The following is a 13,553-nucleotide window of genomic DNA, read 5'->3' on the forward strand; positions in this document are numbered from 1 at the left end:
GATTTTTTGTTCATAGTGCCCAGAAGCTTCAAATTCTGTGTTTTCGCAAAAATCACCATTATGAGCAATTTGTGATTTTTATTCATTTTTCCATTGAAAAAATTTTTTTTTCAAAATTCTTTATTTTTCGATGAAAGAGATTGATTTTTCAAGAAATTTGAAAAAAAAAAAAAAAAATTTTCAATTTTTTCGAAAATTTTTTCGAAATTTTTTTATCAAAAATTTTTTTTTAATTTTTTTTTTTATCGTCTTCAGAATGCTTCACTATTGTCAAAAAAATTAACTCAATTTTTTCTGTCCGCTACAACTGCCTTAGTTTTAAATCTCATTTTAAAAATTCAATAAAAACAAATTGATATACCCCCGCGGAGTTCGGCTTTTCCTCACACAAAACTTGAATTTTACGTTTTCTTTTTAGCCTAAATTCCTTACGTGAATTTTATGTAAGCTTTTCTTTGATAAGCACCTTTTGATATGCCTCGTCGACATTTAGCTGCCACAGATGTGGCTCGCATTGTTACCCTCCTTCAAGAGGGCTACAGTCAGGTGGAAGTAGCAGCTTCTATGGAGTGAGTGAGCCAGTCCGTTATCAGTCGGGCCTATGCCCGATTTAACGCGACTCAAAGTTACGATCGTCGTCCGGGTCAAGGTAGACTACGAATCACTACCGAGCGTGATGATCGAGCTATCATTCGAGAAGCTCGTCGAAACCCTACTGCGCATGCCCACACGATCGCTCATCAATTTCGCAATCGTCGACAACGTCCTCCCCAACAACACATATCGGCATCGACGGTTCGAAATCGCTTTCGAGAGCAAGGACTACGCGCTAGACGCGCAAATCGCGTGCCTATGCTCACTCCACGACATCGCCGAGCCCGATTGGCCTATGCTCATGATCATCACGATTGGGGTCGTAGACAGTGGACCAGTGTATTATGGACTGACGAATCTCGATGTTGTCTTCATGGCAGCGATAGACGATCTCTCGTTTGGCGCCGTCGTGGAGAACGAAATCGGGATGGTTTTACGAGACCAGTTACAGCTTTCAATGGTGGATCAGTCATGGTGTGGGCAGGCGTGTCCTTCAATACCAGAACCCCGTTGGTCATCGTTCGTGGGACGTTGACTGCCGATAGGTACGTCGACGAAATTCTGGAGCCACACGTCCTGCCTATGCGCACACGCATGGGGGCAAGACGGTTCATTTTGATGCAGGATAATGCTCGTCCTCACACTGCAGTTCGTACGCGAACTTTTCTCCGCGCCAACAACGTAACAACGCTTAATCATCCAGCGATGAGTCCGGATTTGAACCCAATTGAGCATGTTTGGGACATGCTTGGGCGTCGATTGCGGCGAGACTATCCGCAACTGCACAATCTTCATCAGTTGACTCAAGCGTTGTTACGTTGTTGGCAAGGAATTTCGCAACGTGATATTCGACGATGCATCAACATGCAAGAGCGTTTACGAGCTGTGATTCGGAACAGAGGTGGCAATACACGGTACTGAGCAGTTACTGCCGTGCGTACAGAGGTCATTCGGCAGCTGCAAACAGACAAACACGCAGACAAACACACACACACACACACACACACACACACACACACACACACACACACACACACACACACACACACACACACACACACACACACACACACACACACACACACACACACACACACACACACGTGTGTGTGTGTGAGAAGCGTAAATCCGACCGAGCAACCTCCACGTGGTACGCTTTGGGTAACGCTAATGCCGGCGGTAAAACAACAGTCGAAAAAATTGAGAAAATTTCGAAAAAATTTTCGAAAAAATTGAAATTTTTTTTTTTCAAATTTCTTGAAAAATCAATCTCTTTGATCGAAAAAATAAAGAATTTTGAAAAAAAAAATTTTTTTCAATGGAAAAATGAATAAAAATCACAAAATTGCTCATAATGGTGATTTTTGCGAAAACACAGAATTTGAAGCTTCTGGGCACTATGAACAAAAAATCGCAGCGCTTTGAATTTCTTAGGGATTTTAGGGGACACTTTGAAGTTAAAAAATTACCAACGATATCCTTCGTTCATCTATTTTATCCAAAGTTATACCAAGTTATCCAAATATCCTTAATTATGCGAATTTTTGTCTTTTTTTCAGTCCGAGTTTTCAATTCAAAAAAAATTTTTTCTTCAAAAGCGGTTTACGTTTTCTTATAGAGAATATTGTGTAGTTTTCAAAACCCTCCTTCGATTTCCTATACGGTCATTATTTCCAGAGGTATTGATTTCCAAAGTCAAAAAAACTTTTTGCTTTGATTGACGATAACTCCGCGGCAAATTATCGTACAGGCTTTTGATTACGTCAAATTAAAGGGTATTAAATTTACTAAAAGAGCTTTTAAACGAAACAATCGAAAAATTTTTTTGAAGCCCGTAGACCTTTTTGAAGACGAAAAAAAATTTCGAAAAATTTTTTTTCAGTAGTTTTCTTAGGATTTCTCCAGACCTGACGATGACAAAAAATTTTCATGATCATATCTAAAAACTAGACACTTGGAGCTACAATTTGCTTTTTTTTTTTTCTGTGCGATCATTTTCCTCGGAGTTACAGCTCGCTGAAAATCACCAAAAAATTTGGAATTTTTTTTATATCCCTTAATTTTTGTGACTAGTGTATAAATTGGAAAAATGTTAAGATGAAGTATCGACAAATTTAAACAAAAGGCATATGTACATAAAATATGTCTGTAAGATAATTGTCTTAACATTAAATATTTATTTGCCGGGACTAGGTGTTAAAAGATGGAGGAGACACAATTCGTGGTTATAGTCATATATTATAAATAAATCACAGTCATTCTTAGATTACAAAGTTGAGCATTAAATATACTATGATCACTATGAGCATTTGAACAATTATTGGCATTGAATTGCTATGCTGAGTTATGAGTACGAGCGAGTTGAGTTTAATTGAGTTGTATTGATTAATGTATATTAATTATACTGAGTATGAGTTGTAGATAATTGATCTTCAATTGAACTGTTAATTAATGTACAATATAATTAACACTAGCAATTATGAGCGATAAATATGAGTAATGTTGTAGAATTAGGTTCACCAGACGATTAATTAATTACACTTAATTAATAGTCATAGTATGAGCGTATAGATTAGATTAACTGAGTGCAATGATTAATAGAGTGAGTGATTATGAGTGTAGTGAGTGGTCTTATTATAGAATAAGTATTATGAGCATATGTAGATTGTAATGGTTGTAATAAGAAATGAGTTCATGAAAGGCGTCACAAACAAGGAATGAAATTATGACGCGACAATTCAAAGAGCGTGGATGATTATGAGTTTTATGTTTACACATGTTGAGTTCTTGAATCTGTAGATTCGTATTAATAAATGCACTTCACAGTTATTAATTAATGTTGATTGCACTGAGTTGAATCACTTGATGATTTCTAACGATCTCTGTATGAGTTTGATGAGTGAACTGAGAGGCCACCTCAGCTTGATCTCGGATGAGTAAAAGTATTTGGTGACAATCTTTGAAGATCTGAACAGTATCTGGCCCTTAGAGCCTGTGTAAGTATATATATAACAGTCACAACTGACCCCACCAAGCAACACCCGCAATGCGGCATTTCCCACATAATGGGGCATAAGATGATGAGTAGTGGTCTAATAATAGACCTGGAGTCATGACAATATATTTTGGTGATGTGTTGCTAGGCGAGAGTCAATGATGGCTGTTTTGCAATAATGTTATAAGACAGTGTGAGTGTGTATGTGCCAGCATGGGAACGCCATGTGGTAATGAGTAAGAGTGAGATAGCAACATGAGTATAGGTTGGATCTGGTGTGATCACAGAGTGCATTGAATATTGAATAAATCAATACCTGAGTTTCCGATGTTGGTAGTGAGCTTGAGAAAGATCTTCTTGATTGAGTTGGGTTGATTGATGATCCTGGTTGCACTTGATGTTGAATTTGATGCACAAATATATATCACCACGTGTTTACTTGCACGTGTTTTTGGAGATTTTCTGCGCAACCGGGTTTGAGTTTATGTTAAGCACCTGAGGGCGCGTTTGTAGCAGCACCTCGGTCACTCTCAGAAAATTGCGGCAATTACAAATGTGTAATTCCGCAACAATGTCCCTTATAAGAAAATTATTCTTAAAAGTTGATATTCTTAACTAAATCACGATGATGGATACTCTCGAAGTCTAACCTCCCCGTAAAAAAATCATACTCGACGAGGGAATCGCTATCCCGAGAGACCAAGACGACAGACTGCTCGGAATATGAAGTTGAGCATACGGCGCAGGCGTGAACTTATAGCGATGGCTGTCGAGCGCGTCAATGCTCCAGCTCCAACAAAGCAGAGAGGGGAAAGGAAGCAAGTAATACAACAAGTGTTGATCTTTTCTTCCTTTCACGTTTTTGCTAGGTATCGCACAGATGTATTTCTCTCTTGCGGAATTTATTAAAAATAAATTACCTTGTTGCTGTTAAACTATTATAACAAACAATTCGACTATTACGGTAAATTGAAGTAGATTTTATATACTTTTGCTGTTGTGTTTTGATACAATTGCATTGTACCGACGGATAATTGACTGCTGTCGATTATCTTAAATTGCGCTGATAATAACGACGTGCTCTGTGAGGTCATCAACCGACGTGTCACAGGATAGTAATGTTTTGTACGTCATTGCCGAGGCCCGAACCTCCGTCAACGTACGCAGTTACTTACATTTAAGTTCGACGTGGAAGCCGGGGGAGACTATTAGGCATTCCAATACCGAGGGCCAGGAAGACAGCTGGGACCAGGTTAAGTGGTCACGTCTAAATTCTAAGTAGCTCGTGGGATTAAATAAGGTTTATTTGCTCAATGAGTTGTAATTAATTTTACATTTTATTGCTGATGACGGTCGAAAGCACATATGCAGATTTCGAGGTTCGACGTTATTACGTTTCTATCAGTTACGTCACGCGAGGTACTGGATATCGCCATTTTCTAGTTGATTTTCTGTTGATTTTTTTATCATTATTATTGCTGTTTTGTAATAAAAATTCTGTAGCTAGTAAGTTCTCTAGAAACCATGGTAATCGAAAGATGACGCTAATATGACCGTTAACTTTGCTATAGTGTAAAGCCGCAACTAGACACCAACGTGACGGAAATATTTTGGATGTAAGACTTAACCAAAACTTTCGGGAAAGTTCATGAGACAGTATGTCGATATAACAGACTCAGAGAAATCCGTTATTTTGAGCACAGAAGACAACATACCGATCATCTATGTGACGTTCGAAAATTTTCATAGGAATAAAAAAAATCAGCATATGTGGGAATCGAACCGTAGGCCTGACGCTTGAGAGTCTAATTCACTACCTCTTTACCTAAGAGACTTACTTGAAGAGCGGAGTTTGTTATAACTAAAAGTAATGCAAATCGTATACATGATCGATTCATAGCGACCAAATTTTTTTTATCTAGTTGATTAATTATGAATTATCGATATATATTTATTTAAGCAAATCCATTAATTCTCGACGAAAGTTTGCGCACTTAGGTCAACGATTTTGATGCCGATTTTTTCCTCAAAAGTACACCTTAAAAGGAGACGATCCTAAAAATTTGGGCCCGATATAGTCAAATCTGGCCGCTGGACAATTTTTCGAATTTTTAAAAAAGTCGATTTTTCACTGATTGTTAATAATTTATATCTCAGCTTCTATATAACTTAAAGATTTCCTTCAAACTTTTAGGAAAGTTGCTTTATTATATTCTTAAGAAGCCCTGAAAATTTGAGCTTGGGAATCGAGCTTGCAATAAAGTTATAAATTTTATAATGTTGCCAAAATTGCGTTGTTGAATTTAATATTTGCTGATAATCTATATATTGTAACAAAATTTAACTATTTAACCATCTATTCGGCGGCAGATGCGTCAAACAAAATAGAAATTTGTCAAGGCTGCTCAACCAATGACAAGAAGTATCGAGGCAACTAAACTTGGGAGGTACCCTCGAGGCTATCCCCAGATGACCCACAGCTTTTCTCCCAGGCTGGGTTAGTGACATGTAGTTGGACGCTAGCTATTCTTTACCAGGAAATAGCAAACCTTATTTACTCTTCTAGGGCCTTTCGACAGCGAAGCTTAGGATATTAGGCAATAGATAAGTAAGACAGAGAGAAAGGAAAGTAAAAGATGTATAAAGGATCGTACAAAATATATTTGAAGCAAACAATTATCCTCACGGTAGTTGTAAATTAACAAGTCAAATATATTTGTAACAATACTTAAACCTAATTACAATCTATGAATGTTTCTTGAAGCCAATTTAATTTATCTGAAACAACTTAATTTTCTCCTTAGCAGTTTTCGATGGAGTGCCTAAATCTTGAGGCTGGTTGTTTGTTTCAGAAAACTCGTAAATAAACCAGAAAACTTTCAAATATAAATATATAGAAGTAGACAGTACTTCGTAGCAAATAATTTGCAATTAATTTTTATTTATTTATCACGTCAATGCCGCTGACAGTGAGTTAAATTATATCAGAATTGTATTGAAATTATATTCAGCTGGATTCGGCAATCCACGACATTTATTTAAATATGGAAATCGATAAATTCAAGTAACAAACCCTAGTAATTAACCTGACTCGACCACGTGTCAGAATAAACAATACAACCTCACCGCCGTCACCGGAGCCGGTACAACCACCGCGAGATTTCAACCAAAATTAATGCTGGGACTCACCCAAAACAGCTTTCACGGAGGTGTACTGATTCTTAGCTTCTGTACACTTATTTTCGATCACCAAAGAAAACAAGAAGTGATATATTTTTTTTTTATTTGAATAATAATTATTATCAGCTTTTAATTTTGATGAAATTAACACCACATGCACACTAATAGCTACCGCCAGAATGCTTCTTCCGCAGCCCTACTTTTTCCTCGTGTCATTACGCCACGAGACTAGTCAAATTATCGACTATTATTGGTTGCATGTTACAAATTTTTCCCCCGGGTGGGTCCACCGACGACGGAATTATTTTTTTTTTTCAATCAATAACATGAATTTACATAGCCAAATAATAAATTCTGGCCCACTTAAATTTCCGACCCCATACAAAATAAATCCCGTCAAAATTAACAACGTCAAAATTCCTTTTCCAGCTCCTCGTCTGTGGGCTCCGCGCCAGTCAAATAGCCCCAAGATTATTTCCTTATGATCTACTCGGGATCCCCTGACCATCGACGTCCAATGACCTGATAATTAAATCTTATTTTGATCATAAGACGTTAATAACGAGTGAGATTCTAGCTCACAGTATTTAATCTATTCTCATTGCAATACAATTAAATCCCACGTTCTGGGACCAGCTGGACCGGTGCCCAGCAAGTGGCGGATCCTGGCGGCGCTTGTGCCAGCAACCAGCCCGGGAGAAGATATCTATATATATATAAATCAATTGCTGTGCGTTAGTCTCGCTAAAACTCAAAAACGGCTGGACCGATTTTCAAAATTTTTTTTTTTTTGGTTATAGTTCAGGGATGGTTTAGAAAAGAAAAAATTTTGGAATTGAAAAAAATTTCAGCTTAAAAAATAAAAAATTGTTAATTTTGTATCGAAATCGCTATTGTTACGCTTGAGCCTCAAGGTTGCAAGAGTATATAAAATTGTCCAATATGCAGGAAGATACGTACAAGTATACTTTGGGTATCTTTATATATATATATATATATATATATATATATATATATATATATATATATATATATATATATATATATATATATCAGAGAGGCATGAGTTATTGTTGGGGATTCGGTATTTTGTGATTCACTCATTTTTATTATTACAATTAATTAATATTCACAATTACAAAAAGATCAATTATTACGAATGAGTAGATAAACTCGTACAAGGTTAAGTTAATTCAGGCCGCAAACAATATTAATAATATCTTGCGATTGACCGAGACTTAGGAAATAACGAATTCGCGATCACCAGGACGTCCGTTCGATCTCGATCTCAAAGCAAGAATGTCTTTTCAAAAACTATTCTCAAATAGTCTGCCTGCTGCACATTTCTCTTTTCCTTATTGATTTTATGATACCCCTATCGTCCTGGGATCCCGACTACGTTGACAACCATGTGCCTACCTAGGCCTAAGCCTACCGCAATAAAACATTTTAGTTATATCTTATTTTACAAAATATTAAAGTAACAATACATTTCTTAAAATAACTAAAAAAATAGAAATATCCTAAAGAATGTTCTCATCGCTTCGTCAGAAAATACTCCACTGTACTTTACTCTCCGACACGGCCATTCTGACAATCACACGCCCTCGGGTGTATCTAAAATATTGAGTTACAGTGGTATTTTAGTTTTTGATCTTGACTGACCTCGCTTATCATAAAACATTTTACAATAGGTAAACTACATAAGAAAATTTCAGAAGTCCTTTCCAGTAACAGAAATCCATTAATCATTTATTATACTAAGGAGTTAACGTATAGTACTCAAGAGATCGAAATCCGTCAATCATTATTACTTATCATCCAATCATCAAACATCATTTCATTTTTTCTCCACCAATAGACCTTTGCACTATCTCTAGGCTACCCTGTATGCCACATACAGTATCCAACACATCTTGTAGTTGCCACAACTACCTGCCGTCACATCATCAGCTGCCCATCGCACCCTGATCAAACTAACATTAGCCACTAATTTAGTTTGCAGTTGCGACTACACACCGATGCATGTGCGTGATCAAAAATACAAAAACAATTCAGGTCCACGACCTACAGCCATCAGTGCGCCACGTCATTGGTAGTCTCTCTTTCTACCAAAGTCCCTATTTCAGGATCCGCATCAACAGTCTCTCCTGCACAATTTTCATTGTCCGAGCAGACATCCAACTCAATAGGAATATGATTCTCAGGCATTTCTCTCAACTTATCATGACTATACTTAAAACTCCTATTATTACTCAAAGATTTTAGTTTGTATCGATCATTATCAAGTAATTCTGTTACCACAAATGGACCTAAATTTTCTGTCAAGTTTCTTCTGATTACGTTCTTCATTTCTAATTAAAACATGATCTCCGATTTTAAATCTATTGACTTTAGCTTTATTTGTATCGAATCTAATTTTCTCATAATTAGCATTCTCTTCTATACTATCGATCGCTCGTTGTCTTACATTAGAGATATCAATTTCTTTTTCGTTGTCATCAACTAACAATCCATAAGGTCTTGCTTTCTTACCGATTAATAATTCTAACGCACTAGATTTGGTAACACGATTCAGGGTTGAATTTAAAGCTAACTGGACTTCACCAATGGCCTCTTGCCATGGGCGATTATTAGATTCAACAGTAGTGAACATATTTTTTAGCGTACTCATCACACGCTCTACTTGACCATTTGCCCAACTAGTACCTGTAGCTATTAAATGCAAAATAATATTTAAAGATTCACAAAAACCTTTAAAGTCTTTTCCAGTAAAACATCTACCTTGATTGGCAATCACACGAGCTGGGACTCCAAAAATAAATATTGCAGCCTTTAAAGCTTTGATAACACTATGACTGTCAATTTTGTGAGTATGATGTAAATAGACATATTTGGTAAAACCATCAACAATAACAATAACGTATTCTTTGGTATTATTTTTACCACTCAATTTACCTGTAATATCTATATGCCCAGTATGCCAAGGTATGCGGGTCTTGGGGATGGGATGCAACTCAGCTTGAATTTTACCTGAGTGGGTTTTAGAGAGTTTACAAATAATTCAACTGTCAACAAATTTACGTACATATTTAGACATACCCTCAAACCAGTAATATTCATAAACTTTATTGAGTGTTTTATCCCAACCCAAGTGCATCACAGACTCATGTACGTGGTTAATAACGGACCACCGAAAAGCTCGAGGTACGATCGGCAAACAGATGGTTTCACCTTTTCTTTGTATTTTTCGGTAAAGCGTACCGGCTCTAATCTCGTAAGATTTTGAGAGGTCTTCCGATAGCTCATCATTTTGTAATTTAGTGACTATTTCGGAAATTTCTGAATCACGCCGTTGTTCGGCAAGGAGCCAATCAATTGATATTTTCGCGAGTTTTACACGTTTCTCTTCAATTTTATTAACTTCTTTTGACAAATCAGGCAAAGGATTTCGAGAGAAGAAATCCGCGTGAGCCATGTATTTGCCTTCTCTATAAACTATATTGAATTGAAAAGCTTGTAAATAAGCCCACCATCTATGTACTCTATCGTTAAGGTCAATCTTATTTTGGGAAGACTTTAAAGAATTGCAATCAGTCACAACGGTAAATTGTCGTCCGTGCAAGTAATGCCGAAAGTGTTTTATTGATTTAACAACAGCCATAGTTTCAAGTTCATAGGAATGATACCTGGACTCGGCTGGACTTGTTCTTTTACTAAAATATTCAATAACTTTATTTGTACCATCTACTTTATGCATAAGTATTGCTCGTACCCATCGGAACTGGCATCGGTATGCAGTTCTATGGGATAATCCGGGTCAAAAATAATTAAAACGGGTTCATTGGTTAAAATACGAATTACTTCTTGTCGAACATTTTCATGTCCCTCAGTCCATTCAATATATTTTTACCTGAGGTGAGTGCATATAAAGGTTTCATAAGTTGTGAAAATCTCGGGACAAATCGTCGGAAGTAAGACGCAAGGCCAATAAACTGTCTAAGCTGGGTAACTGTCCGAGGAGCGGGTAACAACGTTAAAGAATTTATTTTACGAGGGTTTGGACGAACTTCCCCATCTTTAATTTCATACCCGAGATATGAAACAGATGTTTTAAGGAAAGAACATTTTGAAAAATTAAATGAGAATCCCGCATCTATAAGAATTTTTAATACCATTCGAAATCTTTCAAACGCTTCCTCCATTGTATCCGCAATTACTAATACATCGTCTAGGTAAACTACAACGTAAGTATACGCGAGCTCACCTAGTGCTTTTAAAATTGCTCTTTGGAAAACAGAAGGAGCGTTTTTAAGCCCAAATGGCATTGTTAAAAATTCAAATTGGCCATCAGGAGTGACAAATGCCGTACGTTCTATAGATTCTGGATGTATGGGAATCTGATGGAAACCGCTGGCCATATCTAAACTAATATAAAATTTAGCTTTTCTAAGTCGCGGTATCTGATCTAAAATAAGCGGCAAAGGAAATTTATCTGCTATCGTGTTTTTATTTAATTCACGATAATCAACGCATAAGCGGTCTGATCCATCTTTTTTCTTAACTAGTAAAATAGGGCTAGCAAACGGTGAATTACTAGGACGAATAACATTCGCTTCAAGCAATTCATTTATTCTTTTTCTAACTATTTGTTTCTCTCCTACACTAAGTCTATATGGCCTTCTCTGTACTGTAATGCTCGGATCAATTAAACGTATTTCAAGTTCACCACCGTTAACGTGAGTACGAGGGAAGCCCGTGATAAAAGAACTTTCATATTCTTTTAATATTGAAACTAATCTTATTTTATCGTCTTTATCAACATCGGTATCAGCGGTATCAAAATTGATGATTTCAACTTTACTACATTCATTTATGACTTTAGATTTACCGATATTAAAATTAAGTTGGGAAATATTTACTTCAAATCCCAAGCTTAAAATTTCTCGACCAATTAAAATATTTTCGTTCAAATATTCATCCGGGACAACGTGAAAAAGAATCTCTAATGTAAACGAATTCATAATAACGGTAGACAAAATTTGCAAATTACAATTTACTGCAACATTTCCGATACCCTTTAAAATTACTAATTTGTTGACTCTTCTTCCCGAGAACTTGAGAGCAATCGATTCTTTTATTAGTGAGCATTCCGCTCCCGAATCAAAACAATATGGAAACGACTCACCAAGATGGTTCAGAATACCCGTAGGAGATGCTACTGTGCACAGATTTACACGACGTTCGACGCCACCATTGTCCTTGTTGTTTCCTGGACCGCTACGACCGCTGCCTGAAGCCGTACAGTTTGGCGCAATATGGCCAGCTGCTCCGCATTTGAAACACGTCACAGGACGCGATGACGAGGGTGATCCTTGGCTGCCACGATAGTTACTGCTTTGCTCTACGTGTTTCTTCTTAAGTTTAGGACACTCAAACTTCTTGTGACCTATTTCTCCACAAAAATGGCACTTCACTGACACCGCTGGCTTGAAACGCTTTGAATCCGGTGCAGAAGAGTTATCTGACGCTGACACGGGTCTTTTTCGAGTGTAGGAAAAGCCTCGCATTTCACTCAAAAAGTCAACTTCCGTTTTGATGTCGGTAGTCAATGCCACGCGCTCCATCCGATTGTCAAGGTGAGTCAATCGCGCAAGCACAACCGCATTGATAATTTCGTCGACCGATAAAGGCCTCCAGCGAGCCTTCAGCGATGATCGAAGTCGAATGCCGAATGCACCGACACTTTCATCCTTGGTTGGTAACTCCTGGTGAAGTTTCAGCACGACCGCTGTCGCAGTTTCCTGTCCACCAAAACGTGACACGAAAAGTTCTTTTAATTGCGGCCACTGTATACCCGGAATTGCTGCTTGAGACAGCCACTGAGCCGCTGAGCCTTCCAAAGCTTTACTAAGCGCCGATATCAATCCGCTTCCTTGGAGAGGGTTTTCCAATAGGCACAATTCCGTTGCTGAACACCATGCAACAGGATCCGATCCCGCACTCTCTGGATTGAACCGCGGTAAAGAAACATTATTCTTTGTCAAAGACGGCTTCGGTAAAAAATTCTTCATAAGCTCGAAAAATGTATTCCACTGATCGGGTGCTGGACCAGATGGAGACGATCCCACTTCTGATGTCAGAGAGGCATGAGTTATTGTTGGGGATTCGGTATTTTGTGATTCACTCATTTTTATTATTACAATTAATTAATATTCACAATTACAAAAAGATCAATTATTACGAATGAGTAGATAAACTCGTACAAGGTTAAGTTAATTCAGGCCGCAAACAATATTAATAATATCTTGCGATTGACCGAGACTTAGGAAATAACGAATTCGCGATCACCAGGACGTCCGTTCGATCTCGATCTCAAAGCAAGAATGTCTTTTCAAAAACTATTCTCAAATAGTCTGCCTGCTGCACATTTCTCTTTTCCTTATTAATTTTATGATACCCCTATCGTCCTGGGATCCCGACTACATTGACAACCATGTGCCTACCTAGGCCTAAGCCTACCGCAATAAAACATTTTAGTTATATCTTATTTTACAAAATATTAAAGTAACAATACATTTCTTAAAATAACTAAAAAAATAGAAATATCCTAAAGAATATTCTCATCGCTTCGTCAGAAAATACCCCACTGTACTTTACTCTCCGACATATATATATATATATATATATATATATATATATATATATATATATATATATATATATATATATATATATATATATATATATATATATATTAGGGTGATTAAAAAAAAAAAAAATA

At 37.0% G+C, this 13,553-nt stretch overlaps 1 protein-coding gene across 2 annotated transcripts in view; it reads right to left on the bottom strand.

Annotated features, from left to right (window-relative positions):
* Positions 1 to 13,553, bottom strand: part of Nmdar2 (glutamate ionotropic receptor NMDA type subunit 2) — a 786,854-nt gene that overhangs the window by 743,502 nt on the left and 29,799 nt on the right. The window lies entirely within an intron of this gene.

This window comes from Cotesia typhae, unplaced genomic scaffold (genome assembly GCF_013202065.1).
Source record: "Cotesia typhae breed Kobodo isofemale line unplaced genomic scaffold, CoteBio_Ctyphae contig_22, whole genome shotgun sequence".
In the NCBI taxonomy this organism is placed as follows: domain Eukaryota; kingdom Metazoa; phylum Arthropoda; class Insecta; order Hymenoptera; family Braconidae; genus Cotesia; species Cotesia typhae.